Below are 11,524 nucleotides of genomic sequence, written 5' to 3'. Positions count from 1 at the left end.
GGGAATCTCCGCAAGGTCAGGATAGAAAAACAGAGAGGGAGAAAAAAAAAAGCTCACTCTGAGGAATTTGAATGAAAGGACTCCGGTACATGCACTAGAACTAGGACTGTAAAGGATGAAAGGGTGAACTGGGTGTTGGGGGTACGTGTTTACCAGCTGTAGGACCCGGGCGCAAGGTGCGTGTGTGACGGAGACGTGGAGAGTGTGACGTGCAGGGGTGTGTTCCCAGGAGAAAAGGGTGGTGTGATGGGGGCTGTCCCTCAGGAAGGTGCCGGGGCTGCTGGGTTTGCTCGTTGGTCATGTGTTGCTGTCTGCAGGTGTGTTGCTACTCTTGGTCTTTGCCATGTACACACTCATACAGTTTAACTGGATCACACAATGTTCCTCCGTTACGTCCTTCACACACTAATGCAGTGAACACATGAAGCACTTGATCAAATCCCCTAAATTAAATGCACTCTCACACACACACTCACACACACTTCTCAAGAGAATCCCTTGAGAGAGACTATATAAAATGTCCACATTTTTAATGGCCAGTGTTAAAACAGCCATTTGCTGGCCTTTGTGGTTTGTATTGCATTGTGCTGTAATGGTTGTGTTTTGTCTCTTATGGCTGAAGTGAAAGTTGTGCTCAGCTGTGTAGGCTCCTGTCCCGTGTGCCGTACCATATGCGTGAGGTAGTCATCGATGTTGACATCACAGTGTGATTAAAGTGTTTGTTGATAATGACTGACAGTAGTAGGAGTTTTTCTTCTCTTAACCACCAGCACACATGTACACTCTTTCTCTCACTCGCGCACACACACACACACACACACAGACACACACACACACACACACACACACACACACACACTCACACACACAAACAAAACCGCTGCCACGTGCGTGCTTTCTCTCTCACTCACACAGATTTTGCAGTTAAAATGACTGTGCCAGATTTTTAAGCAGGCCTTATCCACATTTGTTTTAAAAAGGAGGCAGAAAGCAGAATAAATCAGAACTTCAGTGGACATTTCAGTATCCACAGTCCCAAGACCTTACTATCTATGATTTATTTAGTCCTATTACCATAAGCCTGGGATTACAAAATACTGTATAAACAACTCTATTTCTCTGTTTTAAATCACTTTAGTTTAGCAGCAGCGTAACATCCTCCACTGCTCATACTAAGATTAAGTGGCCATACAGGTTTAATACGGGTGAGATTTCGTTGTCATTTTTGTCACTCTAGGGGTTCATTACACCAGTCAATACTGTGCACAGAGAGCGCATCGGCCAAGCCAAAAGGCACGTTAGGAATGTTTGTATCCATGCACGTAGGTGGCTTCTTGTCAAATTTAGTTTCCATAGCAACTGTGGGGCCATTTTATTTTTTGTCCAGATGGCTAATGTGAAAGAAGACTACCCTGAGTTCTGTTACATATGAAGTAATGTGAACACTGAAATTTCTTAACGCTTGACTACTTGTGCACACTATGAGGGATGGTCTGGGAAGAGAACTGTGTGAGCACTGGCAGTGCTGTGGCAAAGATAATGTTGAGTTTTGATACTACAGCGCAGTCAGTGTGAAAGCTGAATTTCATCACCATACGGCGATCAGCGTGAGCAATGTTTCAGCCCTTTTGTGTGCCATCAGCTGGCTGGAACTATAACAGAAGTTCTTACCTTTCCCCCTTTAATGTACTAAATGAAATAAACACATTGTGAATTGTTTCCTAGTGCAGCCTTTTGGATTACGGCTGGCTTGCTTTAATATTTCCACTCAGTTGCATTATACCTCTTAACTTTGAAGGAGAATAAAGCACAGTAATAACAGTGAGCCTCAGGTGGGCTTTAACACGGACCAGGGAAGAAACTCGGACCGTACTCGACAGAGAGCTGAAAGATGCTCAACTTTGACACAGTTAGGAAATGGGAAAAAGTAATCTTTTACTAAAATCACAGTTAAGCACTTGAAAGTGTAAAATTGTCTGTGAAATGTTCAACCAGACGTCGGTGCCATGATTATATAGCGCTTTTGCTGTGCTTGACTAGTCCAGCTATTATATAGCTGTGTTGGCTTTAATATTGTCTCAGAAACATTGCTTGTTGTCACAAACATTTTCATCAAATTTTCATCGAATTCTTGTCAAAGTGGTAGCTATTCCCTGTTTTGTATAGCGCCAAAGTGTTCACCCAAAACTGAACCAAACGTGTTAACCTCAACATTTCTCTGTGAAAGGTATTATAAACTTCTCACATCTATACAGTCATATTCACTGTTTCGGTCTCTCTCTCTCTCTCTAAAATAGTATTTCACTATGGGTTTGTTTGAGCTATAAGCAATATCAGAAATAACATGATCTATCTAAAGCACTGCAGTAAATCTATACAAGGGATGATCTGAATACAAACGAATGGTAACTTGTTTGTATAGACAGTTTGCATTAAGCATAATGAAAATGGAGCTGTTAGTCTCTCTGTAAATGTCTAGTTCTGGCCGTCAGGCACATAAGAAGTACATATGGCAGCATGGTGGAACACATTCAGAACTGACATCACATTCTCAAACTAATTAGTTGATTTAAAGTTTTAACAGACATGAACATACTCACTCTTCCTCTCTAATACACACAATGACGGAGGGATTCGTGGTATGAGGAAGTTGGCTATAATCCTTGTCAAATGGAGGAGTCCTGTCTGGTTTCATAATTATTTACTTTCTGGAAAAAAACCACATACATAATTTCGTTTGAGAAGCTGTCATTGTGTTTAATACCTGATAATACGCATACAAATACACGCACACGCTGCTGTGTTTTGCATGAAAACATCAAAATGAAATGGTGTTATGGTAAAAACTAAGATATGCTTTTGACTGACAGTCTGCACAAGGCCAGTCAGCACCAAAGTCTATGTTCATTTAGAGCAGTCTAACCCAAACAGCAGGGTTACCCTCAACAACAGAGGGGAGGGCCACTGTAGAGTCATGTACGATATATCGATATGACAATATATCGTGAATACAATCTTATATGAATCGATTTAGTGACCATATCAATATTTACATATGTTTATATTCTTTGCCCAGTGTGTTTATATTCTTTAACTGATGTGGTCACATTTAAGGGCCAGCGGGACATCAAGCAGGTGGTACCTCAGAAAGAAAAAACAGGTGGATTTAGGACAAATCCGTGTTTTAGTCTCAGAAAAACCCTAAAAAAGTAGATGCAGTCGGCCACTTCAACATTTAGCACTGACCTTTAGGTAAACGTGGGTGGGAAAATGTTTGTGTGATTTTAATTGCAAATGTTTCAACATTTGTGAGTTCTAATAATATTCAGAGTTAAATCATTCCCTGCTAGTGGGAGGTTAGAAATTATTGGCTTTACTCAGGAACTCTTTTGTTTTCTCTTGTTACTTTTAAAATGCCCCCCCCCCCCCACTGATTGTATTACTGGTCTTTATTTGTTATGGTTTTATAATGCATTATTGTTAATAGCAAATAATACTAGTATATTTGGTAACATTTACCTTAATAAAAATTATTGGTATAACAAACTGTTAAGTGTTGTATTGTATCATATTGTAATACCTGTATCGTGATCCATATCGTATCATGAATTGACTGGCCCTGTGCCACAGATACTTTCACACAGTGCTTCATCTTCTCCTGCTGTGTGAATGTTTACACTGAGTTAATATTTAGCGGGATCGCCAACACTACAGTCCGTGTCACATGACTTTAGTAAACAGTGACCTCTTGCTCATTTCTTTTAGGAAACTTTATTTAACTGGTTGATGACTCTTTATGTGTGAACTTACAACACGCCTGCCTGAGCTCTGCTGATGTCCCCTCAGATCTGCAAGATGACCTCTCTTTACCTCAGAGAAGCACTTTAGGGCCATGCTCCACTCAGGATTTTGAGACAAGATTTAAGAAAATCTCAAAGATGAAGCTTATTTAGTGTTACAAAAAATATTTACAAATATTAGAAAGATCAGCAGTGAAATTAGGACTGATTGAATAGTTGGTATAAAGTAGTGGGTAATAACGCAGCTTCCCCAGGGCTCAGTAGCAAGTGTTGTATCCTGTACCAACAAGAGTCCTTGGGTAAGATTACACTACACTTGCCTACTGCTGTAACATGAAGGAAAATTGCAAGTTGCTGCAGATAAGAGGATCTTGAAATGTAAATAGTAGCTCAATGGTTAAGGTACTTGACTTGTAATTGGAAGGTTGCCAGTTGAAGTCCCACCAGTGCCAAGTTGCCACTGTTGGACCCCTGAGCAAAACTCTTACCCCTCAAGTTCTATTCAGTCATAACTGTAAGTTGCCTTGGATAAAAGTGTCAGCTAAATGAAATGCCTTGATCCACAGCTTTACAAATGACAGGTCAGTTACTCAGCTGGGCTTTGAAGATTCTTCATTCAAATAAAGATGACTTACATGTGAAAGGTTCGAATGCTCTTTACTGTGTCCACCAAGTCTTTGCGAGGTTGAGTTTATTGTTTTGACTAAATGTATTTCTGTTACATTCAGTAAACAAATCACTAAATTCATTTCTCTGGCTGCATCAAAACCGTCATTCTTCTAACTGTCAGCACTGTATGGTCTCCTGTGCACTGAAGGTAGCTTCTACACAGAGAAGCACTGATAATGCCCCATTTTCAATACCGAATGATGTTTTGAAGCTCTCTGAAAGCGCCACTGTCTGGGAATTAACAAAATACTTTGAATGCTAGCAGAACTCAGCGCAAATATAGAACCAGGCTGGGAGCTGTAGGAGACGATGCTCAGCTGAAAAGGTGCAAACTGCAACAAGCACTGGGATCACAAACCAACAAAGGTATTTTCAAACTCATTACCCAGCAGCTGCATAATGGACGTTAAATGGGCTTTTATGTGGGCTGCACAGATTTCATTTTTCTAAAGCTTGAGTGTGATAATGAAATTTACATTTTCCTTCTTGTATTCTTGTATTCATTTAGCCTAAACTGACTGTATAATTAAATGTCAAAGATTTTAGAGACCTGGTTCCAGTGCGTATTCCAAGGTAACATTCAGAAGGACACAGAGAGAAAGTGCATGTGTGTGTGTGTGTGTGTGTGTGTGTGTGTGATTACTGGCAAAGTATGCTATTTTTTCAGTAATAAGTGCATGAATTCCATCATGCATAACTGAACGAATCCTGGAAAGTATTATTAGAATATTATTTATTTATTATTTGAATATTTTTTGTGTGTATTTTTATTATTTGATAGCTTATTTGCTATTATTGAGTAAACAATACGGCTACCTTGGAAATGACCAGGACTTCGGTGTTCAGACGGCGCTCACCTTTGATGTCTGCTGAGCAGATCCTTTTTGCTAAAAGCTAGCAGCTCTGGGGTGCAGGCCAGAGGAACAAACAGCCGCTAACTACATCGCGAACCTCAGAGCCGACGCCATGGCATTAGGCGCTATTACACAACACGACCGAGGGATTTACAACCAATCAGATTCCACAGCATTATATTTCAAAGGGAACCTGTATCTAGGATCCAGACAGCAGCAGGACTTCAGTCCAAATGACGGTGCCACAGTACCGGACGGGTCCCCGGTGGAGACGTGCCGGGCTGGACCACGTGACCCTGCTCCATCCGTGACCCGTGACTGATGCGCGTCCTCTGCGCGCTACAGGCGCGGATAACTAAGGAGGTTAATCTGGCAAGTGCTTGACATTTGCTCCGTTGCTGACGGAAGCATTTCTGCCTCTGCTCTGTTGACTGGACAAAATAAAAACTCCGGCACTAACATTTATACACATGAATATTGCTCATGTTTACTAATATATATACAAACGATAAACACGTGTGGAAACCCCATAGTAAAGGAAGAACCACCGCGCCAGAGATGCAGGCGATGTGACAGACGCACTTGACCCGTGCGTGTGTCCTCTGACAGGTTCCGTGGTCCAGTCCACTTCTCTAATCACACGGAGCAGAACCTGATGATGTCTGCTGCTATTCTAAGCACGATGTCTCTTGCCCTCATAACATTCAGCGTGTGAGTGTGTTAATAGCGGGCTGATGAAGGTCTTGACGTTAGACTGACAAGGTAATGAGGATCTGCTTCCAGTGACAGTAAAGATAGAGCAATGCAGCGTAAACCTGCGAGCTCGTGTCTGCAGCTTTTGTTTGGTGTGTGCACGTGTTAGTTTCACGGTGCCCACTTTGACCTGAGACCCGAGTTGAAGCACCCGAGAAGCTCATTCTTAATTAACGACTGCAACACTACACACAACCTAAAGAAATCTTATAGTCGTTGTTTATGTTTTATTTGGACGCCCTTGCTTCCGTGAAACTTCCCTCTTACTTTCTGCTTTGATTGGCAGGTGATGCAAGTGGGAGGCAACAGCTTTCGCAGACGGACTGACATGAAAGCAAACCCATACATTCGATTGGCTCTCGACCAAAGGCTGATACACAAATATGACCACCGTCAACAAGGATGAAACAGTAAACTCTCAAAGTCTATCATACTGCATTATGGAGCATAGGCAAAATGCCAGGAAAAAAGCTAATTTGCTTCACTGTAAAGAATTTCAAAATGTGTGTGTGTGTGTGTGTGTGTGTGTGTGTGTGTGTGTGTGTGTGTGTGTGTGTGTGTGTGTGTGTGTCAAACTATATACAATGTGTTTAAGATTATAATGGAATCTTTAAACATTCAAAAACCTTATACTGGGGAAATATATATTATATTGCGAATAATGGCGCAGTAGCGAGCTTTGTCAACACTGCCCCCTTCTGTTCTGTTTGATTTATAGCGCGGGGGGATTAAGGACTTGTACAGGGTACCCATCTCCAATACCTCAAAATCCAGTTTAGAGTTGACCTCGGATGACAGATTTGAAACAAATGTCTTCAGACAACAAATGTAAACACTGTGACAAAGACACTGAGGAAATCTGTCTGATACATGCGCGCTGATGCTGAAACGTATGCTGTATGGATAAGAGAACAGGCAGCAGTCATCATCAGAAAAGATTTGGTGCCCTCTGCTGGCAGCCGTGTAAAACGCAGCAGTAGTGGATTGTAATTGGTCTCTACGTGGGTGTGTATATTACTCAGCTCGTCCAACTCATCTCACACGCTTCAGTTTGTTGCTCAGCTCATCGCACGCGTCTGGGCGGTCAGATCAGCATGAATTAGAGCAATAAAACAAACCTGCATATGAACGATGTGCACCACGGCGATTAGAACCAGATGCCTATGCAATCTGACACTAGCTACAAATACACGGTAAATAACATCATGCATTCTCCTTAGGCCAAGCGCACTGATCTGACTGAGGAGGAGCAGATCCGCTTCAGCATTACACATCTATGCACCTCATTCGCGCTCATATTCGCTGGTCAAATAATCCTAAAACATATCAGACACCTACCCAGAAAAAAAGGGTACAAGCCTATAGACTAAATCCAGCTGCATGTATTTAATTTAATAAATGAATGTTTGAACCTAAAATGTGATTGTATTGAGTTACTGAAACAGAACAAACAGATATGAACTTGTTGAAGCAAACAATTAATTTGAAAGCACTGTGCAAAATTCAGACTGTTTTCCCACTATACTCCCTGACTTTGTAACTTTACACATCACTATATTTGGGGAAAAAATACATTTTTCATATTTCAATTCTCTTCATTTTTTTCAAAGAACAATGTGATGCACATTTGTGCACACAACTATCTTTATCATGTTATTTCTAAACAATTATAAATTTCATAGTGGCATTGAAAACATATAAATGACATTATACTACGTTTGTGATCCAGTTTATTTTTAACCTTACATATTCTTATATATTCTGTAATGTTAGAAAATATTGCAAACAATTTAAATATTTCTTCAATAATGTGTCACTCTCATGTAAGCTAAAAATGTGAAAACTACACAGTTATAAAAATAAAGATGCATTCCATAATGCAACAAAACATTTTTTAAAATGTTGGATATATTACATTTTATTACATTAAACATTTTATATTTTTATATAAAAAGGATTATATATATTATATTATGAAGGATATATGTGAAATAAAATATATTTCACAACACCCTGATTCTGTGTATAAATAAAACATCTCTCGTTTTGCTAGAAAAATCCTGTGAGATCCATCTTTCTCAAACAATGTCCTCACTACCCATTTGACTCTGGCAGACTGTAGTTGATCCAAATAAGTTAGAAATAAAGTGACACTATATTCATTCACAAACACAGACACACACTGGCAGGCAAAGCATTTTCTCAAGCCATCCATCATTTTAAGAAGCCTCTTTAGTAAACTCTTGCTAATAAATATCTGCTTCTAATAAATATTTAAACTGGTTCAGACTACTTTCTCAAAATTTCAAACTACACTGACTTGGATTGTTATTTGATCACATACTCACCTACTAGCAGGGCAGACAAAGTTCTCTATACATTTAATCCCAAAGATGCACTTTATTTCGTTCTCTATCATTCACTGTATGCCTGTATCATTTTCAGTGAGGTTTGTTTTGCATTTGAAATATATTTATAACAGCACTTCTTAATTTGCGGATACTGACTAAAGTAGTTTATATTTCTGCCTAAAGATAAACTTATATTTTCAACACATCAGTAGGAGAGAGGTCCTTTAGGATGAAGGATCTCTATCCAAAATGTCCTCTTTCTCTGGACAGTTTACGTGCTTTACTACAATTTCGACTTTCTTATCATTTACTATGGTACACTACAGCTACTCACCTGGAATCGTCACCAAATAAGAAATGTACATATGAACATTTTTTCAACCTAGCAAACAAATATTTCCATCTTTCATAACACATCTTAAAATTATCAAACATTTCATGGCTGAAAGTGGCCCAGACATAACCATTATCTTAATCAACACTGTGGCCAATACAGGTACGTTCCTAGTGTGAATAAGTGCTTTCCACTGGTTCCTGAACCACAGCTCTTGGAGAGAAAGTGCCTCTGGTTCAGTGCGGAGACATGAAAGAACTTGGTGACCCTACACCAGAAGCAACGGCCACACTGAGGAAATGAAACCTGACAACTTCCATACCTCCCCCAGACTTAACACACAAGGCCCCTAACCCGAGAGAGAGACAAGTGACGTTAACTAATGATCTCTGGATGTCATTTGGAGACGTGTATACCTACATAAGTCATATCTGGTCACTTATAAAGGGCGGTGGATGCTGGCAGGGTCACTGGTGCTTGGGGAAACAAATCCCTAACTATAGGGTGAGAGGGAAACAATACTGACCGAGACCTCAAAACTGTTAAATCTGCTTCAAAGGGAACATAACAGGACTAAAGCTAATCACACAAACCAATGACTCCAGATGCAAAGTGTCTATATGTCCTTCTGTACAATTTTTTGGAGACCTGCTTTTGTAAGGTTAAAAATCATGCATTTAATATATTCAGATGACATTTATTACTAAGCTACACATTATGAGATTCTATGGATGTAAAAACATAAAAACTATTAAACACATAGGTCTGATAAAAGTGCTGTATTTAAATTAATACATGAACTAAAATTTTATGGTAAATGTGAGATCAAGCTTGCAAATGTGAGGGTCTGACCTGCTCTTATTCTGTTATCTTTAACATATGAGTGCACAAACAGTGACCGGGCCAAACGATGACGTCTAGACCAGCACACACTAGCTACGGCCCTGTGTGGGGACAGGTCAACCAATCACTGACTAGACAAGTACACACTAACCAATCACTGACTAGACAAGCACACACTAACCAATCACTGACTAGACAAGCACACACTAACCAATCACTGACTAGACAAGCACACTCTAGTTTGGTCCTGTGTGAGGACAGGTCAACCAATCACTGACTAGACAAGTACACACTAACCAATCACTGACTAGACAAGCACACTCTAGTTTGGTCCTGTGTGAGGACAGGTCAACCAATCACTGACTAGACAAGCACACACTAACCAATCACTGACTAGACAAGCACACTCTAGTTTGGTCCTGTGTGAGGACAGGTCAACCAATCACTGACTAGACAAGCACACACTAACCAATCACTGATTAGACCAGCACACACTAGCCAATCACTGACTAGTAAGACAAACTAGATCCAGTGTCATGCCCTTGTACCCTAACCTGCCGTCTGCCTCACACTGCGAGCAGAGTGGATTTCATTGCTTTGACTTAAATATGTTTGTATTTCGAAACTTGCAGAGTTCTCACATGTCTGATTAGCAAAAGCACACATATGTCCAGTAAATGCATTTATCAGAAACCTAAGCTGGGTATGTGTACTTCTGAATGAGAGATCGCTCTTTATAGTCATAAAGATTGTGTGATTACATCTAGGGATCAGTTTAAGATACAGTTTTACACATTTTAGACAATTATTTTTCGTTTATGGATATTACCTTTTAATGTATGAAATATTTCATCTCAGCTTTCATGGTCACAACCAAGAAATGTACTTCAGCTGTGCCTTTAAAAGAAGCACATAAATGAAGCTTTACAATAAGGACATCTATGTGTCTGATTAAGGAGCTGTACAACATGGCAGTCTAGCTGTCTTGCTTTCTACATTTTATTAGTAGTTGTGATAGTAGAATGAGTTATAATATAATTATTATTACTAGTTACAATGTTTAGAATACATTTATAGCCCTTGTTTATATAAAAAGAGAGAAAAAAGGAGCTATTTTTGAAAAAACTAAACAAAAAAAACAACCAAAAAAAAACAGCAACAGGATGTCTGGAGAAAAATATAATGTGTATTTAATCATCCTAATATTTATTCAGTGAACAATTAATAGCAATTAATTAATGAATACTTTCACCAATACTGACAGCAAACTACCGGAGTAAAAAACATCATGGTACCTGTCAGTCTAAGTATGACCACTGATGTGGGCAAGCAGAGAGTGCCTGGAGTTTGATTAATGATGTCTTCCTCTCTGTTTAGGATGTGTCTGATTCCCAGTCTCATACATCCTTCCAGATGTCTGCCAGCGTGGTGTGTGTGTGTGTGTGTGTGTGTGTGTGTGTGTGTGTGTGTGTGTGTGTGTGTGTGTGTGTGTGTGTGTGTGTGTGTGTGTGTTGAAGTGTTACCATCCTCATGAATTAATGAAAAAGTACTCAAATCGCCTTCAAACTGGCAGCCGTTAGTGTCACCAGACCGCAGATAGAAAGGCGGGTAGCAAAGAAGCACTTTCTGTCTGTCACAGGGGATGGGCTCACCACTAGAGGGCCAGAGCGCTAGCTAGCTGCACACACACAGACAGGCAGAAAAGCACCAAAGAACTGATCAATCAAGAAAGAAAATCAGATACAGATAAAAGAGTATGTTGGAAAAAGAAATGGTGTGAAAGACAGAGAGAGAAAGAGAGAGAGATACCGATAAAGAGTGTGTAATAGAGGGAGGAGAGAGAGAGAACTAATGAGAGGGTGCAGAAGGTGGAGCCTTCCAGCATGCAAGAACTGGGTGGGCGGGGCATGAAACTCGCGT

The 11,524-nt window shown here is 40.0% G+C and overlaps 1 long non-coding RNA gene across 3 annotated transcripts; it reads left to right on the top strand.

Moving 5' to 3' along the window:
* Nucleotides 1-4,277: 4,277 nt before the first annotated feature.
* LOC145660368 (uncharacterized) lies at nt 4,278-7,926 on the top strand. 3 transcript variants are annotated; one of them, XR_014126667.1, is made up of 4 exons: nt 4,278-4,444; nt 4,732-4,835; nt 6,363-6,486; nt 6,795-7,926. It is a non-coding gene; the product is annotated as an uncharacterized LOC145660368 (long non-coding RNA). The 3 variants fall into 3 exon arrangements; XR_014126666.1 differs by having other exon boundaries at nt 4,282-4,444; nt 4,735-4,835; XR_014126665.1 differs by having other exon boundaries at nt 4,291-4,381; nt 4,735-4,835; nt 6,795-7,925.
* The last annotated feature ends 3,598 nt before the right edge of the window (nt 7,927-11,524 follow it).

The sequence above is a fragment of the Electrophorus electricus genome, chromosome 12 (assembly GCF_041902795.1).
Source record: "Electrophorus electricus isolate QZ-2024a chromosome 12, ASM4190279v1, whole genome shotgun sequence".
NCBI classification, from domain to species: Eukaryota; Metazoa; Chordata; class Actinopteri; order Gymnotiformes; family Gymnotidae; genus Electrophorus; species Electrophorus electricus.
Note: the sequence above shows the minus strand (reverse complement) of the source record. Positions and strands in the feature narration are given on the sequence as shown.